Source organism: Globicephala melas, chromosome 7, assembly GCF_963455315.2.
Source record: "Globicephala melas chromosome 7, mGloMel1.2, whole genome shotgun sequence".
Taxonomy (NCBI): domain Eukaryota; kingdom Metazoa; phylum Chordata; class Mammalia; order Artiodactyla; family Delphinidae; genus Globicephala; species Globicephala melas.
This window is the reverse complement of record NC_083320.1, coordinates 47,361,029-47,376,630: the sequence shown is the minus strand read 5'-3', so window position 1 is coordinate 47,376,630 and position 15,602 is coordinate 47,361,029. Positions and strand designations below refer to the sequence as shown.

General features: G+C 35.0%; 1 pseudogene; it reads left to right on the top strand.

Annotated features, from left to right (window-relative positions):
- Positions 1-11,815: 11,815 nt before the first annotated feature.
- Positions 11,816-12,313, top strand: LOC115851080 (prefoldin subunit 2 pseudogene; annotated as a pseudogene).
- The last annotated feature ends 3,289 nt before the right edge of the window (positions 12,314-15,602 follow it).

The window sequence follows — 15,602 nt, the reverse complement described above, 5'->3', positions numbered from 1 at the left end:
TAGCTGCTAAGTGGATTTGCACGCCAATGCCCACCTAAACCACTTTATTTATACTTTACTGAGGACATAAAAGTCACAGATATAAGTAGACTTATCACGATGATCATTCTGTAGTGTATAGAAATACTGAATCACTACTTGTGATTCAGGAACAAAAATAGGGTTGTAGGTCAATTAGACTTCAAACACAAACAGATAAACTCATAGAAAAAAAGATCAGGTTTGTGGTTACCAGAATTGGGGTTAGGAGAGTGGGGAATTGGATGAAGGTAGTAAAAGGTACAAACTTCCAGTTACAAGTAAATAAGTACTAGGGATGTAGTATGCAACATGACAAATACAATGAACACTGCTGGATGTTACATATGAAAGTTGTTAAGAGAGAAAATCCTAAGAGTTCTCATCACAAGAAAAATTTTTTTTCTTTTACTTTGTATATTTATGAGATGATGAATGTTCACTAAACTTATTGTGTACTTATTTCATGATGTATATAAGTCAAATCATTATGCTATGCACCTTAAACTTATAACAGTGCTGTACGTCAATTATATCTCAATAAAATTGGAAGGAAAAAACTCTTATCAAAGTCATACAGTTTTATTCATAACAAAAAAAGTTAAATATGAACATTTTTATGCTGTTTGTAAATATCGTTTGCTCATTTTTATCACAAAGCTGATCATGTCCAAGAATCACGAGATAATCTCAAATTAGCTGTTTTTTACTTCTACCATAATTATGTCATAGGACCTTCACCATATAGAATCCATAGTGCACATGGACCAGTGCCATTGCCATGTAAATCATTTTCAAAGGCATTAAGTATGATTTAAAACAATGAAATTATTAGAAGCAAGTTCTCAAGAAATATCTAACATATATACATAGTTCTTTACAGCTACAACCGAAAGATGAAAAGGGGTCACGCGCTATTTAAATAACTACTATAGTAACTCCGCGGCAGCCTCAGATAAGCTTCTCTGCTCATTAAAGGGTTACATTAGCTAAGGGAGGTGATATGTTATATATGCTAGATGGTTTTGTTGTATATAATAATGGGTTTTGTTTCTTTTAGTTCCTGTAGTTGACCATCAGAAGTACCTAGGATAGGATAAGCTCAGAGTTGTTCACTTTTTAACTTGCTTCTCATCTGCTTAATATTACCTGACTCAATTCATTCATGAGAAAGGCTCAGAGAGAATTTTAAAATTATGTTAATAGAGTAGTGTACTTGCATGCAACAATCTCTGTCCATAATTCACTGTGCAAATTTAGAAAAGTCACCTATTCTACCTATTCAGTTACCTTGGGGATAAAATGGTTTATTTCAAACCTAAAATTTCTAACTATAGATTTTTGAGTAACTATTTTCTATTTTGTTAGGAGTAAAAAGGAAAGGGTTTCATCTCCAGCATGAAACAATTAAGATTAAATTTACTGGAAAATAGTGATTGGAATTGAGAAGAAGATTGTAAATGAAACTGAAATCTCATTTCTTGGATGGTATTTAAAGAAGCAATCTAGTCTCTAGAAGTCTCTAGAATTGTTTAGGTGTGACCTTGCTAAAGTGAGAAGAATATTCAAGGTATGTTTCCATTCTGATTTCATAATTCCAACAAGCAATTTGATCTTTTTTCCTTTTCATGAACTGAATTTTAAAATCAACTGAGCCCCATTAGTACTAAACTGGAAGCTTTGGGCTTAGCCTTGGTTTTTTATACCAATTGCCCTGTAACATGACCAAGACATTCCCCAAAGCCATTCCCCTCTCCCTTTGGTTCTCATTATCTTTACCTTATCTTTACCTTTAAAGTTAAGGAGGTTGACCAAGATGGCCTCAAATTTTCCCTCAGCTTGACTAAACTTTAGACAGTCTTCCTCCTGACTCTAAACTCCTTGACCTGCCTCCAACCTCTGCCCTTATGTGCCCAGATGACCTAACCACAGGAGTCCCCTCTTCCCTCTTCTTAGAGCACTTATTATAGGAAACATGCAATTGTAAATTATTTCTCAGTCCTTTGAGAAGTATATCTTCAAAAACCCTCTTGCCAGTTTACAACCCAGAAATGTCTTTCTCAAGGACCTGGAAGACATCTCTTTGAAAAGGAATCATCAAGGAAGACAGTGTCTCTATCTCCCAGTCTCTGTGGAAGGGGAGGATCCTAATTCCAGGGGTGACTTGAAATTCAAGATGTGAAACTACCTCTTATCATGAAGATATGAAAGTTTACTTTTCCTTTGGGTAAAGCCAATTAGCAAACATTAAAATTCTCCCACCTTTTGTTTCAGTGTATTTGAATTTAGACTACATGCTGGTCCCTCTCTCCTCTACTAAAATAGCCTTGAATAAACTCATCCTTGCCTGTTTAACAATATCCAATGCAGTTTTTGCTTTAACAGGTTTACTAGACAGTTTCCAGGGCCCTTTTGCCAATTTTGAAATTTTATATTTCTATGTAAAAGATCTTTTTGTTTGAGTTGAAATCAAAGCAAGTAGTACCTATTTTACAGAATATAAAAAAGATGTGACAGGGCTTCAAATTTAGCAAAATTATAGGTTATCTGCCTACCTATATTCACAAGCACTCACCAGCAGACTAGACAATCTCCCCCACTGATCTAATATTCTTCTAAATCCACTCCCAACATTTGTAACACTACTACATCCCTTTGAGATGAAAGCCAAAGTTTTGCTATCATCACTGGAACTATTTTTTTCTTCTATTATACTGTCTAATTTCAGAATCATTAATAGAGTTTGAATTCACAAATGTGAGCAATTTAAATTTATATAAAAATATAGCTCACAACATAAGAATATAGTGAGGTAAGTAAATCAGCTGCTTTCCTATACTCATGGAAGAACAATTTTTCTTTAGTTAAGAAGAATTACAGTTGACTGCCATATAATTCATTGTATTTCCCTCCTTCAAAATTCACTGCTATGAGCCTGGCAGAGAGCAGTATTGGTTAACATTGAACTCTCATTGTATTACTCACAAAGTATTCATTGAATATTAGAGACCTCTCCTTCCCTTTATACACAAATAGTGTGCACAGTAGCCGGATCAAAAGGTATGTTTGTCAATCTTCCAAACATAATTTAAATAGATATATTTTTGCCCTCTTGTTAAATAAACGTGTCAATTTTACCTAGAAGGATTATAAACAATGAAAGATGATTTCAATAAAAATTAAAATCTAGGGCTTCCCTGGTGGTGCAGTGGTTGAGAGTCCGCCTGCCGATGCAGGGGACACGGGTTCGTGCCCCAGTCTGGGAAGATCCCACATGCCGCGGAGCAGCTGGGCCCGTGAGCCATGGCCGCTGAGCCTGCGCGTCCGGTGCCTGTGCTCCACAACGGGAGAGGCCGCAACAGTGAGAGGCCCACGTACCAAAAAAAAAAAAAAAATTAAAATCTTTCTGTCCCCATAAGTCCCTAATTTTTTCTCCACAATTATGTAATACAAAATAAATACATGGTGCTATGGGCTGAATTACACCCCCCCCCCATCCCCATCACATTTATTTGTTGAAGTCCCAACCCCTAGTATGTCAGAATGTAACCATATTTAGAAACAGGTCTTTAAAGAGGTGATTAAGCTAAAATGAGGCCATTAGGGTGAGGCCCTAATCCATATGACTGATGTCCTTATAAGAAGAGATACACCGGGAATGTATAAACAGAGAAAGAGTCTTATGAGGACACAGTAAGAAGGCAATCATCTGCGAGCCAAAGAGAGAGGTTTATAGAGAAACCAAACCTGCCAACACCTTCGTTTTGGACTTCCAGCTTCCAGAAATGTGAGAAAATAAATTTCTGTTGTTTAAGCAAAAAAAAAAAAAAAAAAATTCACTGCTATGACCCTATCAAGACTGTCTCAATTTTTAATATTACCACCATCATATATTGTAAATATTTACTGAACTAATATATGAGTGAATAGATGAATAAATGGGAAATTTTGTGGTCATTTTCTATTATGATGTATCTTTCTGTGGTAATATATGCCAATATATTCTTAGTAAGAACACATTTTGCATTTTGTTTAGATTGTTATAGAGATGGTAGTTCATTATTTTTCATACTGCTGTGATCTAACGTTTTGATGACATACCTTTCTTAAGTTTCATAGTCATCATATAATCTTATACATTTTTACATTAAAATATTCAAATCCAGAATAATATTAAACCTATAATCCTTAAAAATAAACAAACAAAAAGAAATCCTGCATGAAAACATCAAATAGCAAATCTTCCCCATCATTAATCACTTCATACTTTTAATATTATTTAACAACAAGTTTTACCTCACAAGGAGTGATATCCCTGAACAAGAAATCATTTTGGTGATTCCTAACAAGGAACCCTGCAGTTTTGTTCAGTGGTTATTCAGAGATTCGAAACTGCACTACATAACTTTGTGACAGTGTAATATATGATTCACGACAGAAAACACAATACAGAGAGATTTCAGGAAACTTAATTGACTAGAACTGCAGGTGACTTACTCCAGTGTTTATCACAGTCCCTCAAAAGGCAGAGTCTTCTGCTGCCTGAATACTCACAATGCAGTAATGTAACTGTTGTAAGGTGTGTGCTGGGCGCCAAATAATCAGAAGCTCTGCTTGAAGAGTACCTAGGCAAACATCAAGATCCTCCTAAGCCTGCCTTGGCTCCCTCATCTGTCTGGAACAGTTAGCACAGCAACCAAGGCAGGAATGATATGAGGGAGTGTGTCACGAGGAATAGAAAGCACTCTTGGTGCTCTCAGAGTTTACTCCTTCCAGCAAGCAGAAAAAGAAAGGAGCAGGCATTCTGTTGATTAGGAGGAAAGGAATCCTCATGTACTTAAAAGAGCTCCAAAGCAACTTACCGAGAACTTTTAAATATTCAAATTACATCAAAATGGCAACTGCTTTTTTCCCCCTAAACTTTGTTTGTTCACCTAAATCACAATCTGAAAGCAAAACATGGAATAAAGATCTGATCCTGGCAACAAACAGAAATGGGAATTCAAGAAAATGAATACATGAGATGAACAGTGGAAAAGTCATATTAAGTTGTTTACACCCTCATCTACAGGCTTTTGTTACTGGATTGTTTCATTACTTTAATGGAAAATGATTTAATGAATGTGCAAAGACTCTGAATCTGTGGCCTTACAAACTGAAGTACTTTTCTATTACTATGAATTAACAGAAAGAAAAACTTTTCCTCAACCATTTGGAATCCTAAAGCAAGCCTCAGTTTATTTGCTGCTACAAGTCACTTAGAAAGTTTGCTGGCACAACTGATCATGAACTGCTTCATAAAGTTTACTGCATGTGTGAGCATATCTTTTTTACCTCACCAGATTAAGGTGAAAGCAGTTTGATTCCTCATATGCCAGATGAGCAAAAATTTGAGTAGCCTCTGTTTAAATGTTTTAACTCGCTATAAATTACCTTAGATTGAGTGGCTTGAGGAAGGGATTTCCTATGACTTCAACCTTGCTGTCTGCTTTCCCAACAAATACTGCTGTTTCTTATTGCCAGAGGGGCTGTGATGTCTCTCCCACCATCCTAGGCTCCTGTATTAGGGATATAACCTAATCCCTAAGGCATTTTGCCAGGGCTCTATATTTCTCAAAACATCTTTGATACTCAAGGAAAATACTGAAAAGGCAACTTGAGGATATCAAACTCTAAAATACTATACTTAATTGCCACTACACAACATGGTGGACTAATCTCCATTTCTCACCCTGATCTTGTGCCATAACTTGAAACTAAGATTCCACTGAACTAAGATTCCACTGAACATTAGAAATATCACGGGGCTAACTCCAGGTGGCCATGGAGGTAAGACATGGAATGGGTAGTGTGAGTGGGGAAGACCCTGGGCAAAAAAAGCTATTTCATTCATTTATTTTATGCACTGAACTTTTGAATACTAATTTTAAATATGGTGTTCTACATTTTAAAAAATAGTTTGAAACATGTTCTGGGGTACATAGGAAAAAACATTAAATGAATTATTGACACCAGCCTTATTGACAATTTTGCTATAAACTGTACTTTCACTATCCAGATGTCATCACAATATCCACTTAATTGCAACCCTGAATAACTTATCAGGAGCTCTAGCAAATCTTAAAAAATGGAGTTCATATTAACAAAGAGAATTCCATAATTACATGAGATTGTTTCTCATGTTAAGTTTTAAATAAGCTAAGGACATGCTGCTGCAATTATTTTTATACATAAATGAAAGAATACTCATTGATATGTTATTAATGAAATATTTCTTTTGGAATAAAAACAATGGTACAGTAAAGCAAACAACTATTAAATAAAAGCAAAAAAAAGAAAGTCTCAAGTATTCAGAGAAATATTTCATTAAGAAATAGCTATGCTGTAGATAAGAACAGGTGGCAATAATTGGATTTCCCATCTGCAGACTGTAAAATCATCTACAGGTTGGTTTCAAAAGTATTATAGCCAATATGTGGAAACCTGTCCATTTGCAAATTATGCCAGATGGACCCTGACCAAATTCAGAGAGCCATGTAGGACCAATATTCTTTCCGATGTTTTTTAAAGTTTAAAGCAGATGACCATTCCATTTGCACAGCAAAATAGGAACTGTGAACAGTATGTGAGCAGAATTTATTTATTTAGTGAGTTGAGAAAAGTCAGTTAATGACATCAGACCTCCTTTAAAGTCCAGATCCTAACAATCAAAATCCTCTGCAGATGTGGCCCATTCAGAGGTGATGATAAGATTGGCAATTATCTAGTTTTTAACTGAAGAGTCCAGTATTTCAACTTCTTCCCAGGAAATGGATTAAGAAATTTCCAGAAATGTATAATGAAGCATTATTACTATCACACTGTGACTTGGGTTTTCAGTATTATCACTCTCTATGTAGAACTGTGCCCTGTGCTAGTCTAGTAATTTTTATTTTGTTTGTGAGTTTTTATGCCTTAAAGTTGCTTCAAAGCAAAAGGAGCTTTCTGCTCATCAGGAAAAGCATATCAACATTGTGTAGCTGCAGCATTTGTAATAGTGTGGTATACTGGCAACATTGTAGTGCAGCTGAGTATTTTCTTTTTATAATAACAAAACATGCAACATTGCAGTCTTTGTCTAGCTTCCTCTTTCTCATACACTGAAGACAAGAAATAAATTAAGGAAAAAAAAGCAAAGAAATAGAAGGGAAGGGAAGAGAAGGGAAGGGAGGGAATGGGAAGGAAGAGGAGGGAGGGAGGAAGACAGGAAGGAAGGGGGGAAGACAGGAAGGAAGGAAGGAAGGAAGGAAGGAAGGTAGGAAGGGGGGGAGAGGAAACAGGCAGCTCATAAAAGAGATATAAATGTAATTTGCTCTAAAATCCCTTAAAAGAGGGGCAAACAGTTTTGTTCATGAGGAAAGATACAGTAACACTGAAGAAGATGCAGGCTATGTACAAAATAAATGTATCTATAAGAAAATAAAACTGAATTAAAATGCCTTCAAATATCAGAATTAGTTTCCTTTAGAAAATTCTTCTTTCTGTCCCCAGAGCTTTGAGATGCCCTAATTGTGAGGAACCTCCTTCTGATGAATTAAAACTAGATGCTATCTCTTGGGAGAAAATAAATACAGAAGGTGGCAGAGCTCCTTCCAAATTCCTCTTTAGGAAAAAGCAATAATCTAGTTGCTCATTTATTTTAAGAGAATATTTTTTGATAAACTAGAAGCTTTATTCATCAAATAATCTAAATTTATTGAAAATATTCTAATTCCTATGTCATGTGACAGTATGGAAATAATCATTAAATTACACATAGTTTATGGATGAATGAAACAAATATTACACATAGCTTATGGATGAATGAAACAACAAATTAAATATTGAATAAATATAATGTGAATTTTGTGGAATTCTTTATACGTTTTACTTGATTAGAATCAAAGTTAAGCTTAAATTTTTAAAAGTTCAATATAAAAAAATGAAGAAATCTTATAATAATAAATTCCTCATGGGGAATCATTCATATTTTACAGCTGTATTAAGATATAATGGAAGTATAATATAAACTAGATAGATATTCAATTTGAAAAATTTTGATTTATCATTATACCTATGAAACCATCACTGCAAATCAAGGTAATGAACATATCAATTGTCCCAAAAGTTTAAACAATCTCCACTCCCTTCCCCAGGCAACCACTCATCTGTTTTCTGTCACTATAGATTAATTTGTATATCCCAGAATTTTAAATAAATGTACATATATTTATGTTCCCTTTTTTCCTCTGGCTTGTTGTAAACAGCATAATTATTTTGACATTCATCCTTGTTGCCTGAATCAATATATTCTTAATTACTGAGTAGTATTTCATTATATGGATATACTACAATTTGCTTATCCATTCATCTGTTAATAGATGTTTGGGTTGCTTACAGTTTGGGGTTACTAAAAAATAAAGCATCACGAAAAACTGTGCACCAGTCTTTGTGTGGACATACATTTTATATCTCTTCGATATAGAATGGGCAGGGGATGATTAGGTTATACAAAAATCGTATGTTTAAATGTTCAAGAAACTGTAAAGAATTTTTCCAAAGTCATTATAATAGTTTACATTCCTTTCGGCCAGTGTATGAGAGTTCGAGTTGCTCTGCATGCTTACCAACACTTGGTATGGTCCAAACTTGATTTTTGGCAATTCTCCTAGGGATACAGTGGTGTCTCGCTGTGGTTTAATATGCATTTCTCTAATGACTAATGATCTTAAGCATCTTTTTATATGCTTATTTATATCCATACATATTCTTTGTTGAAGTGTTTGTTCAAAACTTTTTTCCATTATTAATTGGGTTGTATGTATTATTTTTATTGAGTTGTAAGTTTGCTGTACAATATATTTTAGAAAGAAGTCCTTTGTCAGATAAATGTTTGCAAATATCTTCTTCCAGTCAGTAACTTGTCTTTTCTTTTTTGTAACAGTGATTATTGAAGAGCATTTTTTATATTTTTGATAAAATCCAATTTGACAATTTTTCTTTTTGTAGTTTGTGTATCTTTTTGTACAGATATTTGTCAAATCCAGGCTCACTAAAATTTTCTCCTCTTTCTTCTGAAGGGTTTATCTATCACAATTAGATCTATTATTCATTTTGAGTTAATTTTTTTCTATTATTCATTTTGAGTTAATAGTGTGAAGTAAGGGTTGGGCTTTTATCTGTTTTTCTATGGCTATCTAACATCATTTGTTGTAAGTTTATCTTTTTTTTTTCCACTCAGTTGCCTTGATACCTTTGTCAAAAAACAATTGATCATATATGTGTGGTCTATATGTCCATTTTTATATCAATACAAAGCTGTCATGACTAGTGCAGATTTTTCATAAGTGTTGAAATCAGATAGCGTGACGAGTAACTTTGGTATTCTTTTTCAAAATCATTTTAGCTACGGTATTATATTTGCATTTCTATGTAAGTTTTAGAATCTGCTTGTCAATTTCTGTAGTGAAGACTGCTGGAATCTTAAATAGGATTGCTGAAAACTTTAGAAATGTTTAGGAAGAATTGGTATCTTATAAGACTGAATTTTCCAATACATTAATATGATATATTCCTCTACTTAGGTCTTCTCTAATACCTCTCAGCAATGTTTTGTAGTTCTCGGTGTTTCATATGTTTTTCATATTTATCTCTATTTGATGCTTTTGCAAATAGTATTTATTTTAATTTCAGTTTCCAATTTTTCAATGCTAGTATATAGAAACACATAGATTTTTTAGGTTTTTTTTTTACAGGTTTATTGAAGTATAATTGATATTTTTAAAACTGTACATATTTAATGTATATAATTTGATGACTTCAGAAATATGCATGCATACAACTGTGATATCACCACAATCAAGGTAATAAACATCCATCACCTCCAAAAGTTTCCTTGTGTCCCTTTGGTGCAGGGGGTGCTTTTTGGTTTTTTGTGGTAAGAGCACTTAACATTAGATCTACTCTCTTAAATTTTTAAGTGCACCATATTGATTGTTAACTACAAGTACTATGTTGCACAGCAGATTTCTAGAGCTTATTCATCTTGTATAACTATAAATTAATATCTATTGAACAACAACTCCCCATTTCCCCCTCTCCTCCCATCCCGTGGCAACCACCATTCTATTTTCTGCTTCTATGATTTGACTATTTTAGATATCTCACATAAATGGTACCATGCAATATTTGTTCATCTTTGACTGACTTATTCAACATAGCATAATGTCTTTCAGATCCATCTATACTGTTTCAAGTGATAGGATCTCCTTTTTTTCTGACTGAATAATATTCCATTGTATGTATATGCCACATTTTTTTGTCCCATCATGGACACTGGGTTGTTGCCACATCTTGGTTATTGTGAATAATTCTGCAATGAACATTCTCATTCCTTTTCATAAATTTACATATCTTGGAGAGATTTTCATACATTTACATATCTTGGAACCTCACTACACTCATAAATTAGTTCTAGTAGGTTTTTCATAGCTTTCTTTGCATTTTCTACATAATTAGATATTCCACAAATAAAAAAGTTTTACCTCTTTCTTTCCAATCTGTATGTCTTATATTTCTTTTCCTTACTTTACTACAATAGTTAGGAATTCCAGCAAAAGAGTAAAAAGAAGTGAGGAGAAAGGATATCTTTGCCATTGTCTCCATGTTAGAGGTAAACAACCAGTTTTTACCCATTAAATATGGTGTTAGCTATTGCTTTTCTTAAAGCTCTTCATCATATTGGGGAAGTTATATTCTATTCCTAATGACTTAGACTTTTATTCACAAATATAGGTTGGTTTAATCTAACCTATATTTTTTTCTAACCTGTTAATACGATTATACTGATTGATTTTTTAGTATCAAACCAACCTTGCATTCTTTGCATAAAATCCACTTGATCATGATGTTTTATCTTTTATATATATCATTGGATTCAATTGGATAAAATTTTATTAAGAATTTTTGTGTATATGTTGATAACAGCTAATGATCTATATTTTTGTGTCTTGTAGAATTTATGCTGGCCTCAAAAAATGAGCTGGGACATGTCCCCTCCACTTCTATTGTCTGTATGTATAGTATTGGAGTTATTAATTCCTTAAGTCTTTAGTAGAACTTACCACTTAAGGCACCTAGACCTAGAGTTTCTTTTGCATAAAGCTTTTTAACTACTTATTCATTTTCTCTCATTTATTTGGGGTTTTTCAGGCTGTTTCTTCCTGAGTGAGATTTGATAGTTTCTATCCTTCAAAACCTTTGTTCATTTCATACAAATTTTCAAATTTATTTATATAAAATAGTTCATAATTTCCCCCTTATTTTTCTTTTAAAAATTGCAGAATCCATATTGATGCCCTCTCTCTTATGGTATGGGTAATTCTGTCTTATTTAGCTTTTCTTTTCATCAGTTGTAGCAAATGTTTATACATTCAATGATCTTTCCAAAGAAATGGATTTTTGTTTCTTCAGTTTTTTCTGTTGTTTTTGTTTTCTGTTTCATTGATATCCACTCTGATCTTTATTGTTTCCTGTCTTATGATTACTTTCCGGCCTAATGCATTTTTCTTTCTCTAATTTCTTAAGATCAAGTTTATATTATTGTCTTGAGATTTATATTTTAATCTAAATATTTAGTGGTATAAATTCCTATATAAGCAGTCTTTAGCTGTGTTGCACAAATTTTTTTTGTTTCATTCAGCTTAAAATACTTTAAAATTTCTGTTGTTTCTTTCTTTGCTGGTGGATTTTTCAGAATTACGTACTTAAACTTCCAAATATGGGCAGACTGGAAGCCCAGCAAGCAATGAAGACGGCAGAGAGCAGTGGTCGCACTGGCAAGAGCAGCCGGAGCGACTCCGGGAAAGGGGTTCACATCAGCAGAGCAAGTAATTGCTGGCTTCCATCGCCTTCGGCAGGAACAGCGGGGCCTGGCCTCCAAAGTAGCTGAGTTGGAGACGGAGTTGAATGAGCACTGTCTAGTGATTGATACTCTGAAGGAGGTAGATGAAACCTGCAAGTGCTACCGCATGGTTGGAGGGTGCTGATAGAGCGAACTGTCAAAGACGTGCTGCCTGCCCTGGAGAACAACCAGGAGCAGATACAGAAGATTATTGAGACACTGACACAGCGGTTTCTGGCAAAGGGAAAAGAACTAAATGAATTCCGGGAAAAACACAATATTCGTCTCATGGGGGAAGACAAGACGCCAGCAGCCAAAGAAAACTCAGAAGGGGCTGGGGCTGAGGCCAGCCCAGCTGCAGTACTGGTCTCCTAGAGAGCAAGGCCTTTGCATTTTTTCTACCCTGACTCCCACTTCTTATAATTTCTCTTTATTGTTATTATTTTCTCTGCCATTGTAATTTTTTGGTTAATTAAATTTTTTGGTCAGAAAAAAAAAATTTCCAAATATGTTGACAGTTTCTAGATTTTCTTTATATTTACTTCTAATTTAATTCCACTAGGCTCACACAACATACTTTTTATGATGTGAATATTTTAACAATTATTGAGACATGGATTATGGCCCAGAATATTGTGTCTGTCTTAGTATTTGTTCCTTACATATTTATTCTACTGTCTGGGGACAGAGTGTTTGTGAATGTTAGTTAATTAGTTGGCATCTCACTTAAATTTAGTCATATCTCCAGGAAAAACTGTAATTTGAGGCCCATAATTAAGACATTAACTTTTGTCAATTGGTACATTTCAGCATATGTTAAAGTTAATTCAAAACCTATGTTGTAGGGCTTCCCTGGTGGCGCAGTGGTCAAGAATCTGCCTGTCAAAGCAGGGGACACGGGTTCGAGCCCTGGTTCAGGAAGATCCCACATGCCGCAGAACAACTAAGCTCACGAGCCACAACTACTGAAGCCTGTGCACCTAGAGCCCGTGCTCCGCAACGAGAAGCCACAGCAATGAGAAACCTGTGCAGCTCAACAAAGAGTAGCCCCACTCGCCGCAACTAGAGAAAGCCCGTGCACAGCAACAAAGACCCAACGCAGCCAAAAAAACAAAAAACAAACAAAAAAACACTATGTTGTAGAGGCACAAATGCCAACCAGTGCCCTTTTATCTTTTTGTTGTATGCATTATTTTAGAAAACTTTGGTTTCCAATTGGGTCAAACTGTGGGCTTCTGTTTGAGTGTTGAGTTTCCTCCTCCTGTACCCAGGGTTTTGGGGGATTTTGTTGTTGTTATTGTGTTTTGAATTTTTTGCGGTAGTTAACGGATATACTTAAGGGAGACAGTGTCCTCTCTATACTGCTAATATTTACAAGTTTCTTACTCCAGACAGTCTCAAATAATTATTGTCCGGGTTAAAGGTGTTCCCATGGCTTTACTGGGCTTAGAATCACAGGCTTATGCTGGGTTTATCCTTGACTACACCACAGTAATGTCTTGGGTGTGTTTTACCTATAACCCTGAGAATGAGGACCATTTTTGGAAACAGAGGCAAAGGCAGCAGCAGCAAAGGCATTTTAGAGGATTCTAGTTAGCCATCGTCTTTTAAGAGTGTGGAAATCAGCATGCCACATGGTGAGTGCTCTGTCCTCCACATGAGCAAAGAACCAGTGGGCCTATATATGGCAGGGTATTGGTCTTTCCATTCATAAGGGTGTACCAACATGATCACAGTTCAGTTTTTTCCCTTTAAAGTCATTCTTAAAATTTCACTGGTGTATATTTTTACTTGAGCATCTGTAATTTAGTCTTCAAATCTGTTATGATTTTTCTCCTGTTATGACTTTTCTATTTTTTTAGAATACAAAACTCTTGTTTAATTTTTTCCTCTTTTTGTCCATTTTTCTTCTTAGTAAAAACTAAGGTTAAATCCTGCTTGTTTTTATATCCTCAAATTTTTGTTTGAACATATTTAATTCAGCTTGGTATTTTGTGTTAAAACAGCCTTTTGCTTCATAGTTGTTTTTTGTGCAGGGAAGGGAAATTTTATTAGGTAAAATATTTTTATTCTCTTCAGTTTTATTCTTGTAGTAGTTTTATGTAGAGTTGTGTGAAGACTGCCCTGTTGCCACATTTGATAAACAAAGTTGATGGCTTGGAGTAGCTCACAAGACTCTTATTTCAAGAGAAATCTCTTCTGTTAGTGTATAAAACTGCACTTTCTTTATGAGGTGGCCTTTTGAGGAGTGTATGTGTCTGTCCTTCCAATTTCTGTTGTTTTCTTTTGCCTTCCACAAACTTTAAAATTTCCCCCAGATTTATTTTTCCTTGAAATACAGTATCCATTTCACTTTTTTTTAACCTTCCTCTCTCCAAAAACCATTATCTTTCCAAAACTGCCTCCTCAACTCCCATATGTACTTTTTACCTCCAGCTTTATTGATATATAATTGACATACAACATTGTGTAAGCTTAAGGGGTACAACACGTTGATCTGATATACTTTTATTGCAAAATGATGACCACAGTCGTGTTACCTAACACCTCCATCACCTCACATAATTACTAGTTCTTTAGTGGTGAGAACGTTAAAGATTTACACTCTCAGCAACTTTCAGGTATATAATATTGTTAAATATAATTATCATGCTGTTACATTAGATACTCAGAACTTATTCATCTTATAGCTGGAAATTTGTACCCTTTGACCAATATCTCCCCACTTCCCCCAATTCCCAGCCCCAGGCAACCACCATTCTTCTCTTGGTTTCTATGAGTTTGGCTTTTTAGATTTCATATATAAGTGATATGATACAGTATTTGTCTTTCCCTCTCTGACTTACTTCATTTTTCATAACGTCCTCAAGGTTCACCTATGTTGTCACAAACGGCAGGATTTCCTCGCCAGGATCTTTTTATCCATTCATCTATAGACAAACACTTAGGTGGTTTCCATATCTCGACTATTGTGAACAATGCTGCCATAAACATGGGAGTGTAGATATCTCTTCAAAATCCTGATTTCAATTCCTTTGGACATATTCCCAGAAGTGGGATTGCTGGATCATTTCCTTCAATTCTGAAGGATAACTTTTCTGTATAGAATATTCTTGTTGGCAGTGTTTTGTTTTGTTTGTTTTTCTTTTAGCACTTTGCATATATCATCCCACTCTCTAGTGGCCTGTAAAGTTTCTTATGAGAAATCCACTATTAGCCTAGTGGGGGTCCTTTTTATGTTATAAGCTCCTATTCTCTTGCTGCTTTTTTAGATTCTCTCTTTGCCTTTGATGTTTGACTGTTTTAGTGTAACGTGTCTTGGAAAGGATCTCTTTAAGTTGAGTTTGTTTGGTGACCTATGAGTTTCTTGAACTTGGATATCTAAATCTCTCCCTAGCTTTGGAAAGCTCTCAGCCATTATTTCTTTTTTTTTTTTTTTTTTTTAAATTTATTTGGCTGTGTCGGGTCTTCGTCGCAGCATGTGGGATCTTTGTTGTGGCATGCAGGATCTTTTGTTGCGGCATGCAGGCTTCTCTCCACTTGTGGTGCACGAGCTCAGTAGTTGAAGCACATGGGCTCTCTCTGTGTGGCACGCGGGCTGTAGAGCACGCAGGTGTAGCTGCCCCATAGCATGTGGAATCTTAGTTCCCCAACCAGGGATTGA